Source organism: Microcaecilia unicolor, chromosome 2, assembly GCF_901765095.1.
Source record: "Microcaecilia unicolor chromosome 2, aMicUni1.1, whole genome shotgun sequence".
NCBI lineage: Eukaryota > Metazoa > Chordata > Amphibia > Gymnophiona > Siphonopidae > Microcaecilia > Microcaecilia unicolor.
The window spans coordinates 368,676,471-368,693,424 of NC_044032.1; the positions used below are offsets into that span (position 1 = coordinate 368,676,471).

At 41.5% G+C, this 16,954-nt stretch overlaps 1 long non-coding RNA gene across 1 annotated transcript; it reads left to right on the top strand.

Annotated features, from left to right (window-relative positions):
• The first annotated feature begins 1,364 nt into the window (after window positions 1-1,364).
• Window positions 1,365-16,752, top strand: LOC115463790. The gene is made up of 3 exons (XR_003941081.1): window positions 1,365-1,465; window positions 6,761-6,798; window positions 16,722-16,752. It is a non-coding gene; the product is annotated as an uncharacterized LOC115463790 (long non-coding RNA).
• Window positions 16,753-16,954: the final 202 nt, after the last annotated feature.

Genomic DNA, 16,954 nt, shown 5'->3' on the forward strand with positions numbered 1-16,954 from the left:
TAAGTGCTGTTATCAGCGCCCATTAGCTTGTTGAGCTTGTTAAATTATGCACAGTTATAGAATCTGCACTGATTTCAGCACCAATCTTTAGGCGCGCTATATAGAATCAGTGGGTAAGTGGCCAGGCTTATTGCATAAATGGGAACGCATATAAGTCTGTCCTATTTCTAAGCCTAGGGAGTATGGACTATATTGGACAGTTGCCATTGTTGCTTCTTTTGATTATGGACTGCTTTGCCTGGATGTGGTGCTGGTTGATAATGTTTTTTTTTATTGTTTTTTGTTATGTATGTAATTTTTATGTATGTTTCTTTTGTTCGCCACCCTGAATAAGGGCAGGTTGTAAATAATAATAAATCTAAATCTGACTGGTTACATGGGATGAAGAGGTGACTGGACAGAGCATGGGTGAAAATTGGGTATGGACTTCATATTGCAGTTAGTGGACAGTAAATATATACACTGTCAAATGTGCACTTAACACTGGTACACTTAATACCACCAGAGGTGGCATTAGGTGAATCCATTCTAATTGTGCTTCACATTAACATGCCATCAGGAATCTGTCTGTGCAGTTACTGCAGGGGGAATGCTGGACACAGAGGCCAATCAAAACTGCCACTAACTGTCCGAAAGCTTTCGGCCAAAACCAAATCAGCAGCCAAAGATGAGCTGAAATAGTAGTTCAATATAGGGTGTTAACAAGATAATTTCCTATTCCCTTCCCAATGCTCGGAGAACGCACAAAACAAAGCCACCCTTACAGCTGCAAACCAGCTCGGATCTGGCATTAGGGTGTATTGAATTTAGAAGTAGATGGAAGCCTCTAAGCCCTGGGAGTGCGAAACACATGTGTGCGAGTCCAAGCAAAGCCGAAAATGAAAGCACACGTTGGAGCCTATTTTCTGCACTTAAATATAAGCCTTCAGTGAAAAATAAATTTGAAAGGCCTATATTTAAAGGTGCAGAGGAACAGCACCAATGTATGCTTCACTTCCGGGTTTGCCTGCCACATGCGCACAAGAGACACGCTTACTTATACACGTTCCTCCCCCTTACTTTTGGTCTTACAGTGTGCATATTATTTGCATGCAATTAGTGTTGAGCATCGGGGACCTATATTTCTGCGTGGTTCCTGTGCTATTCCTGGACACTGTTCGCTATAGTATTGGAGTTCTGAGCATTGGCCCATAAGTTAAGTGTGAGTTTAGGCTGGACAATTGACATTACAAATTCAGTCTAGCTTCAGCTGTAGAGGTCTCTGAGGTGCAAGCAAGCTTATTAATGTGGCTGAACCTGCTGCAGAATACTGTGCGCTTGTGACATAAAATAATCTGTACAAATGTTTGGAATGTTTCAGGGATTATGAACTCTAGAACCCTGGCACCAGATGGAAAGTATCACTCAGGAGTCCCTCCAAGCATGAAGCAGCCACTTCTCTGTACCTTGTTCATCCTTACCACAGGTATGGCTAAGTAAAGAAAGTGAAGGGCTGGATGGTCTCGATCAGTGCATTTTGTCTAGCAAAAAAGGTGCTGGTACTCAAATGCTAGGCCACCCTTCAGGGGTGGAGTGATCATTGATGGACCCACCCTACAATAGTCAGGACCCCTGCAACCAGTCATAGAATCTATGACAAGGCAGAATTTGTATGTAGAACCTGAGCTCTTTCATTAAAATATGAGAACCATGGGTCAAGTTTAGCAGACAGTGGAAAAGGTGCCGGTACTCAGTACCCCCAAGTACCCCCTCAAAAAAAGCCTTGGTCTCGATGCTTCTCAGTTGTTCCAGACATCCTTAGTTTCTGATAATCTTCCATCTACACTTGTGATGACATTTGCTTTGTGTTGTGAATGTTTAGGCTGTAACTCCTCTATTTTTCCAGATGTTTCTTGGTTTGTTTACTGGCCTTGTGGCTTCAAGCCCTCCAAGCTGAAGCTCAGTTTTTTTCATTGTTTTCCTTCTAAGTGTTTACTTAATATCAGGGGAACAGCTATATTTTGGGATAGCCAATTCATTTGAAGCTGCTCCTTTCTGATACATTGCCTGCTTGAGTATTTTTTTTTTGCTTCCGAGTGTAATGATTAGCATTATGGATTCTTTTTTGTTCTGCTGTTTTCTCTTGTTTATGTTTATGGCTTTTGACTACCTTTGACATTTTTCTGTTTTTCTTGTCTGTCCTCTTTATTGTGGTCTAACGGGACTTTCCAACAGTTTCTTTTTTTTCTAGTATTATTAATTGCAATTTTCTTTTTCATGATATTTCTGTTGGTGGATGTTGTTTCTGATTATTGTATTGTTATAATTGATTAATTTGAAACTTACTAAATCATTTTAAAAAATAAAGGGTATCTCACTGTTCTCAGCATGGCTACTAGACACAGAACTGCCAAGGGGGTCCAATTTTTGAGAGGGAGATTTTTTTTCCCGAATCTTTATTGATTTTCAATGAACATACAATAGAACGAGAGGGAGATTTTAGAACATGCCCTAGTCCTGCCCAACTCCACCCCCAGACCTGCCTCCTAGCTTCACCCCTGTAATACCTCAACCCACAGCCATTTCAAGAATACCTTATTGGCACTGATGAACACTGGGATGGAGGAGAACTACAAATAACTGTTTCCCCTATTCTTACTGCCATCTCCTCTCGACTCTTCCTTCAATTTAGCTTCCCTATCAGTCACTTTCCCCATCTTAGGATGTCTTACGATTAAATTTACAGATGAAACAAAACTATTCAAGTTTGTTAAAACATGTGCGGACTGTGAAATATTGCAGGAAGACCTTAGGAAATTGGACGGCTGGGCATCCAAATGGCAGATGAAATTTAGTGTGGACAAGTGCAAGGTGATGCACGTTGGAAAGAATAATCCGAATCATAGTTATCTGATGCTAGGGTCCACCAAGGGGGTCAGCACTCAAGAAAAAGATCTAGGTGTTGTAGATAATACTCCGAAATCTTCTGCTCAGTGTGCGGCAGCTGCCAAGAAAGCAAACAGGATGCTAGGAATTATTAGGAAAGGGATGGTGAATAAGACCAAAAATACTATAATGCCTTTGTATTGTTCCATGGTGCGACCGCACCTTGAGTATTACGTTCAGCTCTGATCGCCTTATCTCAAAAAAGATATAGCGGAATTAGAAAAGGTTCAAAGAAGAGCAACCAAAATGAAAAAGGGGATGGAACTTCTCTCGTATGAGGAAAGGCTAAAAGAGATTAGGGTTCTTCAGCTTGGAAAAGAGACGGATGAGATGAGATATGATTGAGGTCTACAAAATCCTGAGTGGTGTAGAATGAGTAGAAGTAAATCAATTTTTCACTCGTTCCAAAAGTACAAAGACTAGGGGACACTCAAGGAAGTTACATGGAAATACCTTTACAACAAATAGGAGTAAATATTTTTTCACTCAACGAATAGTTAAGCTCTGGAACTCTTTGCCAGAGGATGTAGTAACAGCGGTTAGCATATCTGAGTTTAAAAAAGGTTTGGACAAATTCCTGGAGGAAAAACCTATAGTCTGTTATTGAGACAGACAATGGGGATGCAACTGCTTGCTCCGGGATTGGTAGCATGGAATGTTGCTGCTAATTGGGTTTCTGCCAGGTACTTGTACTAGGCTAGATGGATCATTGGTCTGACCCAGTATGGCTACTCTTATGTTCTTATGTATAAGTATTACACTAGACCCTAGAACACCAATACAATTACTGTTGAGAAACTACAACAAGTGGGGCTACTATAGATCCCTGCACAGCAACCATATGCTTAGCATGCAGAATACAGACAGACCCTCTCTGATAATAACAGACCCTATCTTAGAAAGAAATGCAGTGGACAGGCAGCTGATGAGTAATCCTGAACCCAAGGGTGTATTGGGAAGTCCATCCTTGAAAGGGGCCTCCCTGAGTCCTCCTGCAAGAACGCTTCCACCTCAGCCAAGTTTACTGGTTCATTCTGGAACTCTTGAGAAGCAAACTCCTGATGATGGACATGCTTCCCAGACCCCATTGCTGATTCCTAAGGAGGTACCTTTTCCATCTGACAGCCATACGTATCTCCTATTTCTGATAAAAAAAAAGTAACTTTAAAGGACATTTGGTCTGTGATATCTAGAACTGAGACTTTACTTAGGGATGTAATCCCTCAGCTTTGTCAATTTTCCTCAGACTCAGTCCTTAAGTTTAAAGAAGTGGACAAAAATTATTTACAATTATCTTCATAAGCTAGTTCTATGGGAAATAAATTGTCCATACTTCAAAACGTTAATCTCTCTGCAATTAAGGAGTCTCTCTTCTTGCGTCACAACTTTGTTATAACTTCCCTCTTTGTTTCCTGTCAGGTTAACTTCTACTAGAAATAGAATCTTCATAAAATCTTGAAGACTTGTTTAATTAAACTAGTTTTGGTTTTCTGAGCCTTAATTTCTCTTTTTTTTAAATCTCTGTTTCATTAGAACTGTTTTAATTTTCTGTGTTGTGTTTTACCTTTGTTATCAGCATTGTTTGTATTTATGTTATTAATTTACATTTAGTTCTTATTTAGTGATTGTATCATATTTGTTATCTTTAATTATATTTTGTTCAAAATGTTATTGTAAACCGCTTTGACACTTTATTGACTTAAGTGGTATATCAAATCAAATCATACCTTTGGCCTATTCTCACTCTCTGTAAGGCCAGGGGTTCTCAGGACACACCCAGCCAGCAGGTTATTCAGGATAACCCACAATGAAGTAGAGCGTGCATATTTCATTCATGCATATTATTTGCGGATATCCTGGAAACCATACAAACTAGATGTGACCCGAGGACAGGGTTAAGAACCCCTGTTCTAGGCTATGACTCTGCAATTTTCATTCTAGTCACACTGGGGTCCTTTTACTAAGCAGCAGTAAAAAGTGGCCTATGGTAGTATAGGTGCGTGTATTAGACGCGCTCCGGGCCAGTTTTTACCGCATCTACAAAACATGGCTTTTTTTTTTTTAATGGGACGGGAAAGGGCCTGCAGTAAAAATGAAACCAGTGTGCGCCCAAAACTGGCCTGCGCCCTTAATGCCACCCATTGATCTAGCAGTAGAGGCTCATGCGCTACACATGCAGTGACTGGTCGGCATGCGCCGGTTACTGCCAGAGGAAATAAATAAATAATTCAGTCACGTGTTATGGGCGCGCACCAAATCTGAAATTACCGCCAGGAAGGCACAATGGCCTGGCACTAGTCTCATTTGGGCGTGTGCTGCACAAGCGTAGAGCATACTGCGACTTAGTAAAAGGGCCCCACTATCCACTGTACCAGGGCACAGATGCACCTCTACCTTGTTAAAAGATAAATTAAGTTCCCTTATCTGTTTCCATTGCACAGTGTAAGGTCTCCACCACCAGGAGACTCTTGAGTCCCTCGGCCCTTTAGCTGAGCTGTGTGCTGTAATCCACTGCTAAAGAGCACACGGCAATCTGCAAGGTCAGATCATTATACTTTATTGTAATCCCTTTGTGTAAACTGCTCCTCCAAAGGTAGTTCCCACCACAGCATTTCTCAAGAAGCATAGCAGTTCAACAGCGTAGTATTCAAAACAAAACAAAATTTAAAAAAATTAAAAAAAAAAGGTTCCAAAATCTCAGCAGTTCAAATAAGAAGTTATGCAAAGCAATTCTTCAAACAAAGTAGCTCAAAAATGACAAACTCCCAGCAGTTCATGTATAGCAGGTATGCAAAGTAATTCTCCAAACACAGTAGCTCCAGAAAGGGTTCAAACCCTCCCCAGCAGTTCGTGTCAGCAGTTAGACAAAACAATTCCCCAAACACAGCAGTTCAGAAAGGGTTCAAACTCCTAGCAGTTCATGTATAGCAGTTATGCCCAAAACCACCACTCCTCCTCTCTCCCTTTCAAAAGAAATCAACCTAGGGAGAGTGGCAAGGGTCCCTCCCCAACCAGGCCAGCATTATACCCTGACCACCACCCGCATGACCCTTCCGTGGTAAACCTGATCTCGCAGCTCCCCTCATGGGATAGCCACCTTTTCCCTTCTTCTACTAGGCTCTCCTCCCGAGTAGCCCTCTCCTGTTTCACCTCCTTTCCTTTCAGTTTAATCAAAGCAGCAGTCTCCATCGGCTCCTCTTGCTCTAGTTCCCCCCACTTGTCTTCCCCTTGCCAGTCCATAGGTTCCTCCCCACACCCATTGCTCAGCTGCTCTCCATTTGCTTGATTGGGCAGGTTCAGAACTCCTTCCCTCATCCTGGCTCTCTGGGACAGGTTTTTCCAACTCCCTTCTCCTGACCTCCTCTGGGGGCTGTTGGGGATTAAAGTCCCTATTTCTACCATGGGACCTACTCAGGGGCTGCTGGGAATTGTAGTCTTTTCCTTTTCTCCAATCCCCCGGGGGAAAAGCCTCCTTCCTTTCTCTACCCAGTCTCCCTCCCTCTCGAGCCTCCTCATTCCCCCATGTGCCTTCATTCTCCCTCTCACCCTCATATTCCTCACAACAGTAAGCATATATCCATAAAATATGGTGCTGCACACCCTGAGGAGAGAATATTTTAATAAAATGTAATGTTACTGATGGCTTGTTAAACCTATGAAACTGTTTCTTAGGTCTTCTGCGCACAAGGATAAAGTACATTGTACAATATTAAATCAAAAAATGTCTTGGTATGTGTTGAAACTCTCGTAGCAGGCATCTACAGAAATGATCTTTGCAGTATTGTGAAGTACTGTGATGAATATCAACATTCTCTTTCTTTCTAACCTTTTCTAGGGATCATCTTTGTACCTAAGACTGAAGGTTACTTAACAGTAAGTAAACATTAAAATGCCCTTCACTTTTCTGAATATACAGACTGCTGAAAGGTGAGATTGCTCAAGCAGGTGCTTTATTCCTAACCAAGGGGTTGATGCAGCAGAAGTTCATAGATGTTGGTGCACAGCTCAAATGAAAGCTTCCTGCATTGGCCCAGTAATGAATAGAGAAGATGTACATTCATTTGAAATCACCCAGGATATGTCGTTTCATGCCATTGTATGAACATAAGAATGTAAGGATAGCCATACTGGGTCAGACCAATGGTCCATCTAGCCCAGTATCCTGCTTCCAGCAGCAGCCAATCCAGGTCACAAGTACCTTGCAGAAACCAATTTGTAGCAACATTCCAATTAGTAGCAGCTAGCAATCCCAGGGCAAGCAGTGACTTCCCCATGTCTATCTCAATAGCAGACTATGGACTTTTCCTCCATGAACTTGTCCAAACTTTTTAAAACCCAGATACGCTAACCACTGTTACCACATCCTCCAACAACATTGAATGATAAACATTTCCTCCTATTTGTTTTTAAAAATTTCCATGTATCTTCATTAAGTGTCTCATAGTCTTTGTACTTTTTGAAAAAGTAAAAAAATCGATTCACTTCTTGTTCTACACTACTCAGAATTTTGTAGACCTCAATCATATCTTCCATCAACCATCTCTTTTCCAAGCTGAAGAGCCTTAACCTCTTTAGCCTTTCCTCATATGAGAGGAGTTCCATCCCCTTTATCATTTTGGTTGCTCTTCTTTGAACCTTTTCTAATTCTGCTATATCATTTCTGAGATGCAGCAACCAAAATTGAATGATATACTCAAAGTGAGGTTGCACCATGGAACAATACAGAGGCATAATATTCTTGGTCTTATTTTGTATCCCTTTCCAAATAATTCCTAGCATCCTCAAGGTGAGGTTGCACCATGGAGTGTCACAGAGGCATGTGAGGGGGTATACAGAACACTGCCCCTCACTCTTAAGAAGGATTCCTCAGGTATTGCGAGCCACTTTAAAACCCTTAGCCCAACCCAAGGAGGAAGTGAGATGGAAGGGGTGGAGCCAAAACCAGGAACTATAAAAGGCAGGGCCAGAGTGGGGTTAAAAAGGCCCAGAGATGAGTGAAGACCTACTGCATATACCCCATCAGGTACCTGTGGAAAGGAACTGCAACAATCAGGTAGATCAAGTGAAACTTGGACCTCGTAGCTTTGCATGTTGGATCTGGCCTGAGGCAGGCTGGCTGGTGAAATACTAAGAACTGTACTTTATAATTTTGGGAAAGAGTCAAGAAAAAGCATTTCCTTACCAAGAGACTAGTGCGTGCAGTATCCTGCAGGAGCAGGCCATGGAGGACATTCTTCTGTTCAAAGACTGGCTATTTCTCCTTCCCCTGTGAACTAACAGGCCCCCCCTTTCCCAACACCACTAATAAATACTAATTTCGCTCACCCTAAGCTACTGCATGGTGTCACTTTATCCGGACCCTGAGTCCGCCCATGCTCATGGTATCGCATACTATGGCAGTGGTGGGATTGGAGCTTATCCTGCCAGAGGAAGCCAGGACTCATGACCTCTGGGACTCTGGACCTTTTACAGATACCATGCCAGAATATTGGGCAAGGACCCCCCTTTAAGGTAGCACTCCCATATTTCATAATAAAGAATGACTTCTTGTACAGGGTGGCCAAGGAAACCCTAGAGGGGGAAGAGGTAGAGCAACTGATAGTCCCTCAATCTTACCATAGGCAGGGTCATGCAATTAGCCCACAGTCACCCGTTAGGAGGTCACTTGGGGGAGGAGAAGACCCAGGAATGGATTTTGGCTCTGTTTTTCTGGCTGAATGTATTCAAGCAAATTAATCTCTTTGTCAGTCCTGCTCGATCTGCCAACTGAGTAGTCCTGCAAGGGTTCCACCTGCCCCTTTCATGCCCATGCCCATTGTCAATATCCCATTTGAAAGAGTGGTGAAGGACTTTATGGGATCCCTAGAACGTACCACCCATGGCAACAAGTATATCCTGGTTATGTTGGACTATGCCACTCGCTACCCAGAGGCCACTGCCCTGTTTAATTCATATCAACCCTGGACCTGACCAAGGAATATTGACAGGTACTCCTTACTTCAGCTGCTAAGGAAAAGATAGCCTTTTCCATACCCCAGGGTTTGTTCCAGTTTATTATGTTGCTGTTTGGCTTTCATAGAGCTCCAGCTACCATCTAGATCCTCATGGACCGCCTGCTTAAACCACATGGTTACTACATGGCTACTTACTTAGACGACATTGTTATCTACAGTAAGAATTGGAGGACCCATCTTATTCAGGTAGAAGCAGTATTGGATAGTCTACGGACTGCTGAGCTAACAGCAAATCTGAAAAGTGCTTCCTGGGAGGACAAGAAGTCCAGTACAAGTGAGACCCCAGATTGGGAAGATAGAAGGAATCACCCAGGTACCAGTACCTCAGATGAAAAACAGGTATGAGTCTCGGGCTCGTTGGTTATCACTAATGATTTATTATAACTATTAACCCACTTTCTGCAGAAGAAAGCTCCAGAAAAAATATACTGGACTGTAGAGCTGGAAGCTGCCTTCCAGACCCTGAAGAGGGACATTTGCTCAGAGCTGGTGCCAATCAGCCTGAACTTCAACCGGCCCTTTACTGTGTACATTGATGCATTAGAAGTTGGACTTGGGTCCGTTCTGTCCCAGGAAATGGATGGGGAAGACCACACGGTGGCCTATATTAGCGATAATTCTTTCCAAGAGAGGAGAATTATGCAGTAATTGAAAAGGAAACCCTAGCTATTAAATGGGTCCTGGAGACATCCCAATATTATTTAATGGGGCAACACTTCCTATTGGTCACCGGCCATCAACCCTTTCAGTGCATGACTCACCATAAAGACTCAAATGCATGCACTGTGCACTGGTTCCTCAGCCTCTGGCCTTTTAGCTTTTGGATGAGACATTGGGTGGCCCGAGAGCACGTTAATGCTGATTGTTGTCTCGAGAGATGGATCCTGATATTGCAGGCGCTCAACCAGGCATGGTTTTGGTGAGGGGGAGGGTATGTGAGGGGACATACATAACACTGCCCCTCACCCTTAAGAAGGATCCCTCAGGTAATATGAGCCACCTTAAAACCCTTAGCCCCGCCCAGGGAGAAAATGAGATGGGAGAGGTGGAGCCAAAACCAGGAACTATAAAAAGCAGGGCCAGAAGGTAGGAGTGAAGACCAACTGCATATGCCCCAGTAGGTACCTGTGGAAAGGAACCACAAGAGTCAGTTAGGCCATGTGAAACTTGGACCTTGTAGCTTTGCATATTGGATCCGGCCTGAGGCAGGCTGGCTGGAAAAGTACTACGAACTGCACTGATAACTTTGGGAACCAGACCAGAGTTAAGAAAAAATATTGACTTACCAAGAGACTGTAGTGCATGCAGTGGCAGGCCATGGAGGACATTCTTCTGTTCAAAGACTGGTTTTGCATTTGATTTCTCTGTTCCCTGTGACCTCAACAGGAACCTCTTACCCAACACCGTTAATAAATAGTAATTTTGCTCACCCTAAGCTGCTGCGTGGTGTCACATTATCTGGGCCCTGAGCCCGCCCTCGTTCACGGTATCACAAGGCATTATAGTATTCCTGGTCTTATTTACCATTCCTTTCCTAATAATTTGTAGCATCCTGTTTGCTGTAACCCAGTGGGGGGGTTTTGTACCTATGGCTCCAGAGGCGGTCCTGGGCTGTTTCGGGGGGGAGGGGAGCTTTGATGCCCATCGGGGTATCCTGGGGGAAGTCGCACTGTTTGCAACCTTCTCCAACACTGCCTAGCTGAGGAGCTCTGTTTCCCCCGGGAGCAAACTGCCGAATGGCCGGTATCATGCATGCGCAGTTCTGAACTTTGGATTTGGGGTTTTTTTTTGAGTGGGCATTGCTTGGGCATATGTGTGCGGTGATGCAGAATTTATTTAGAGTGAACGTCTCTAGTTTTATAGAAGTTTTGATAGAGATTTATGATAAAAATCTGTAAACATCTTTAAATGTGTGTTTAAATTTATAGTGGAATCAACTACTAATGACCAAGAGGCTGTTGAAAGACTTATTGGTATTTAAGAAAACTTTGAAATGCCGTTTGTTTGGAGAAGCCTATGGGACTGTTACTGCATAGGACCACTTTGAGTATCTAGGACCTTTTTTGTTTTATTTGGACTGTTATTGTTGTGTATTTGTAATTATTGTATATTTTTTGTTTGTATTTTAATTATGTATGTTTTATTGTGCCCTGCCTTGGGTAAACTAATAAACCTGTAAACCTATATAGAGCATTACAGTAGTCCAATGAGCTAAAAACTAATTGCTGAACTACTGTACAAAACACTTCTTGTAAATACAGGTCTTTTAATTTGAAATACACTTGACAAAGTACCAAAGAGATGTGCTTTTGTCCAGCCCCACCCTCTTCTAACATAATTCCTAGCACTTTGAGGGTTCTATATATAGTAAGATGCCTTTTCTCATAGCTACTTGTATTCCAAAATTATCCCCAAAACAGAATATGGTGGATTTTTATAACATTCAAAACCAAACCACTAGTAATAACCCAATCACTAACTCTATTCATACATTAAGAAGATTTCTTATATAGATGCTCCATCTGCATTTAAAGGTAACAAGTTGAATGTTGCCAGGATAGACTTAAAAAGAAAAACCAACACTCCTTACTATCTTGCCAAATGGAGACATATAAATATTGAATAACATGGAGAGAGGGGAGCCTCGTGGGACTCCCCATTTCAACTTCTTACTCTGAGACCAGTCTCAACTGAATCGTACTTTATAGTTTCCATCAGACATGAAAAAAACAACCATTGTTCAAATAATCCAACCAGTCCAAGGTGCTGGCATCTCTCCACCATGTCAAATGTTACACTTAAATCTATCCAACTATATTTCCCTTATCTCACCAGTACTAAACTTTATCTAACAATAATAACATAAATTCTGTGCCTGATCCTTTCCTGAAGCCAGCCAATCCAACATCCATTACACTACCATCTAAATACTGGCTAATCTGAGCTGCTATCTCCTCTCTCCTGCAATTTTGTCGTCATAGGCAAATTGGAAACTGGCCTAAAATTCTCGCAAGTGGTTCTCTTGTATACCCTGTTTCTTCAAGATAAGGGTCACCACTGCTTCTTTCAAGGATGTTTAAGTTTATTAAAACTAAATATACTGCTTGGCTTTGACAGAACACATCAAAATATACAGATGCTGGTACAACGCCTTGAGATAAGGAAGAATTTAGTAGATCCACAATCATTTTTAACTAAAAAGGTGGGATCTAGGTCAAGAGGCATAAAAGATGAGCTTAGAGAAGTTAATTTCTGTACTCGCTCCTCTGTAACCAAAGAGGAGTATAATACTGTTCCTAATGGATATGATCCAGATCTAAGATAGGATCCTGATCTATCTTTCCTTGATTGGAAAGGGAGATGGCCTTCAAATCAAAAACTGTTAAAAAATCTACCAAAACTTCAGCTGACAGATTAATAATCTTTTTTATAATTAATATGCAATATATATACAATAACAAAATCAAGCAAATAATCAGAATATACATTAGGAACAAATGTCATCAAGGCAAATATAGAAAAGACCAACAATGATAATAACATGGTGGTTGTGCATTTTGCTACATCCAGTTAGTATATTATCAACTGTTCCATCTTTGTCTTGCACAGACTGACTACGAACCAGACATGATTAAGTAGGCAAAATATTACATTAGCTTTTCATAGTTTTATAATACAGAAAATATGGATTCTCACTCAATAATAGAATGTTTGTACGTTTGGGAAGCTTGCCAGGTGCCCTTGGCCTGGATTGGCCGCTGTCGTGGACAGGATGCTGGGCTCGATGGACCCTTGGTCTTTTCCCAGTATGGCATTACTTATGTACTTATGAACTTATGTACTGGAAGCCAGGGTCAGCTCAAAGGACTGTGGCTCCCTGAGCCAACTTTTGGTTTGACACCCTCCCATTGGCGCCTTCCTCTATCAGGCTATATCCCCCTCTTCTCCGGCCTATGTTTAAAGGCCAGTTTCCCCATTCTGAATACAGACAGAATTTCACCTAATGATACCTGCATCAGCCCCTGTGTGTTCCCTATGCCACGCCCCTGTGAAAACAGCAAGTTAATGTTAAAGGAGGGGTGGGCGCCGCAGAGAAAAGACACCAGGGCTGATGTGGGTAGTGTTAGGTGAAATTGCTGTCTGTGTTTGGGAGGGGAAAACTGCCTTTAAAGGTAGATGGGGAGGGGGGGGGGGGAAGGTGGCATGAGACAGAAGAGGAAGGGGGCTCCCAGCTCTTCTTTTTTCCCCTTCACACACAATGCTGCAAGGGTAATCTCTAAACGGGCTTAACCTATAGGGCCAGTGACATCATAGGATCAGTCATTTGGCATCCTTTATCTCCAGCACCCTGGGTCAGAGCCTCACCTGGTACATAGGTTAAGCTGGTCTGCTGGAAGCATGAAATGATGCATAAAATGATTGAAGTAATCAAGCAAAACATTTTATGGGCCTTCAAAATCCTACTGACAGACACTAGAATATAACACCTCAGACATTACTGCCATTGAAATGAGCCATGTTTGGTTTATTGATATTTCCATTCCAAGAGACAGTAATATGGAAGACAAGAAATTCAGAAAGGTCACAAAATACTGAGATTTGCAAATAGAAATTGCAAAGATTTGGAAAAAGAAATCAACAGTGGTAACTGATTGTCATCGGGGCACTAGATGCAATACCACAAGGACGTCTGAAGAAGTTGAGACTGTCTAAAACTGAAACAAATGACAATAGCCTGACTACAGACAGCAGCATTGTTAAGTACCCTCATACATTATTATTAGATGCCACCTACAAGATTCCTAAGCCCTTGGATAGAACTCAATCACCTGTGTGGGTCCTGCGGGCCATAAATGATCACCGTATGGTCATACGGGATCTTGCTTTGCACAATTGGAAACAACTCGTCATAGTGCTTTTTTCTTTGTTGTTCCCTATCTTTGGAACTCAATATAAAGAAATTTAAATCACGGTTGAAAGCGTCGTTATTCAAGCAGGCCTATACTGGTGACTTGAGAAGCTCATTGGGCTCCTGGTGCCTGGGAGAGAGAGTGAGAAGAATGATTTTTTTTTAACTGGTATGACTTTGTTAATTTGTTTTGGGTTCTGTTGTGAATGTAGATATCACTTTTCCTATCAAAATATTGTAGTTCCTTTCTTTTGCCCTTTGTTATTTTATGTTTGTTAATCGCTGTGTTCTGTTGACAGTTAAGGCGGTATATCGTTACAAATAAATAAATGATGAAGGGAACCAGCCAACATTGTCTGCAACACACTATTTTTATTGTACACCGATGTGAATCTTTTCAGCAAAGCGCTTTATCAAATTTTAATAAACTAAACTAAATTATTTGTAAATTGTGGATAATAATCATAATATTAGTCACCACATGACACAAATGCCGGTAAATAAAGACTTGCATGGTCCATCCAATCTGCCCAGCAAGGCAGTCAGAGCTGCACCTGCCACTCTGTGCAGGTTGCTTTTCTTCATAAGTGAACACTGGTATCACAATCAAGGCAGCTGGCAATTTGTTACCATCTCAATCAAAACTCCATGCCGGTAGTCTGAAGAGTGGTTTATTATTACAGCCTCAGCATAATTACATTCATTATGATTACGATTAAACCAACAATCTAACCGTATTGCTCATTAAGAACATTTTACTCTCAGAATTTCAACCTTAAAATGTCTTCCCCTCCCCACAAAGAGATATATAACCCACACTCATAGCGTGTGATATAAATGTGATATAAAATATGCATGCTTGATTCTGACCTATCTTTGCCATTTTTGGTGTAGTGCCTAAGAAGTAGGGAAGGGACGTAGGTCAACCAAACACACATGGAGCTCCAGAGGTAGAATACATAAAGGTCTTTATTGTCAAAGCACAAATACAGTGGACTTGACACGGTCTCATGTTTTGGCAATCAATATGCCTGCTTCAGGAGTCTGTGTAGTTGTCGCAAAGGTCTTTCCAAACAAATAAATAATTAAAAAAAACAATAGATACTGTGTAGTTGTCGCAACGTCTTTCCACAGAAATAAATAATTAAAAACCAACAGTACAACAGTTGATTCAAATCGCCACATAAGACTACTATGTCCCTTTCCTACTTCGTTGGACAGTACTTTCTCTATAGGGTTCCTTCCTGTTTATCAAGTGTCGGTTTGCCATTTTTTGAATAGACTGTAGACATCTGCCTAGGATTAGCCTTATTTCCCAACTTCTGGAGATGCCATTGAAGCCCAGTCCAGCCCATCCTGATCTGTCTTTACATTTTCAGGACATAAACTGTAGAAATCTGCCAAGTACTGGTTGTACATCCCAAATTGTTGGAGTACTGCTCCTGTCCATCATAGCACATCAAGAGCTATCAATGCCAGTCACCTATACTAAGCCAAATTGAGGTTATTCTATAAGACAGGCACACAAACATTTACATGCCAGTAACATGTGTAAATGTTCAGAACACTAGAGTATACTCATACATGCCAGATACATGCATATCTTACATAGCATATATTTATAGGTGGACATACACATAGGCAAAGTTTGGGTGGTGTGTGGGCAGGGTGCACATTTACGCATGTCGTTTATCTAATATTATAGTTATGGGCTAGATTCTATATATAGCATCTAAATCATTGGTGCTGAAAGAAATCCGCTAAAAACGTTATTCTATAAGCCATGCCTACAGTTTAGTGCAGTTTTAAGTGTTATAGTCGTGCGTAAATTTAGGCACCACCATTTGCACCAATGAAAATGTGGTGCAAATGCCCGCACCTAAATTGTATGCGTAGAGCACCCTTATTCTGTAATTACGCATGTAATCAAAACTATGCCTCCATTCCACCCGAAACACTCATGACCCTTTCCACGCCCCCTTTTTCAAGACACATATAACTTTTAGGTGTGGAGCTTGTGCCTAACTTTATGCGCGTATCATCCAATTAAATCTAATTAGTGCCAATAATTGATTGTTAAAAATCCAATTATTGGCACTAATTGGCTTGTTATCCTATTAAATTGTGCACACAAATTGGGACCGCAGCTAAATTTATGCACGCAATTTTTGGCGGCCTTTATGGAAACAGGGGGTATTTGTGCATTACCAGCTGGTAAGTGCACACACTTAACACCAGCTCTATGGTTGCTTAAGCACTTATGTGCATATATACTGAGTCATGCTAATTCTGTAAGGGAGAGAGTTGCCTAGTTTTCTGTATAAAAGAGGCTCTAATTAGACAACCTCTAGGCATCTAAATGATGGCACCCCTTTAAAGAATTGCCCTCATTACTTCCACCATACAACAGACCTCATTAACCCCATTCTGGCCTGGTGTTAGACAAGTTGGTTCAAAGGCAGAAATTAAGGCAGGGTTTGGCTGGTGCCAGATACCTTGCTGCTGTGCCTCAATTGCATAACACAGGTTAGTCAAAGGGGCCTCTTGTGAGGCTGGCCATGCTCTACCTGCTTTTGGTTGCCTGACTAATCAGAGAAATGCATTTTCTAAACCTTCACAAGAGGCTGAGAATCATATGCTGCACATTATAACCTATTACCAGTAACTTATTTTTACTGTTTTTGTAGATTCAATAGATGATGTGAAATGTTTGCATTTGGACCCTCTGGGCACCTATGTCTAGTGCATAGTTATAGAATTATTCTCAATATGCTAGATCCGCCTTTGAAATTTTCACAGCATTTCTGGGAGGTTTTAATTCATTGCTTCAGATTAATTCCAAGTTTTCAAAATAATTTTTTTTTCTGTTACAGCCAAACTGTGAGCGGTATCCTTTGCCTGGATGGCCAAGGAACCTATACCCAGTATGTGGAACGGATGGAGAAACCTATTCAAATGAGTGTATGCTCTGTTACTCAAACAGGTAATTGTATTTCTTACATACTTATCTATAAGCCTTGGTAATATATTGAATAAAATGCATGATGTGGTTTCTCAGATGAAAGAAAAAATTATGGCTCATGACGCCCAACTCCTATTTATTAGT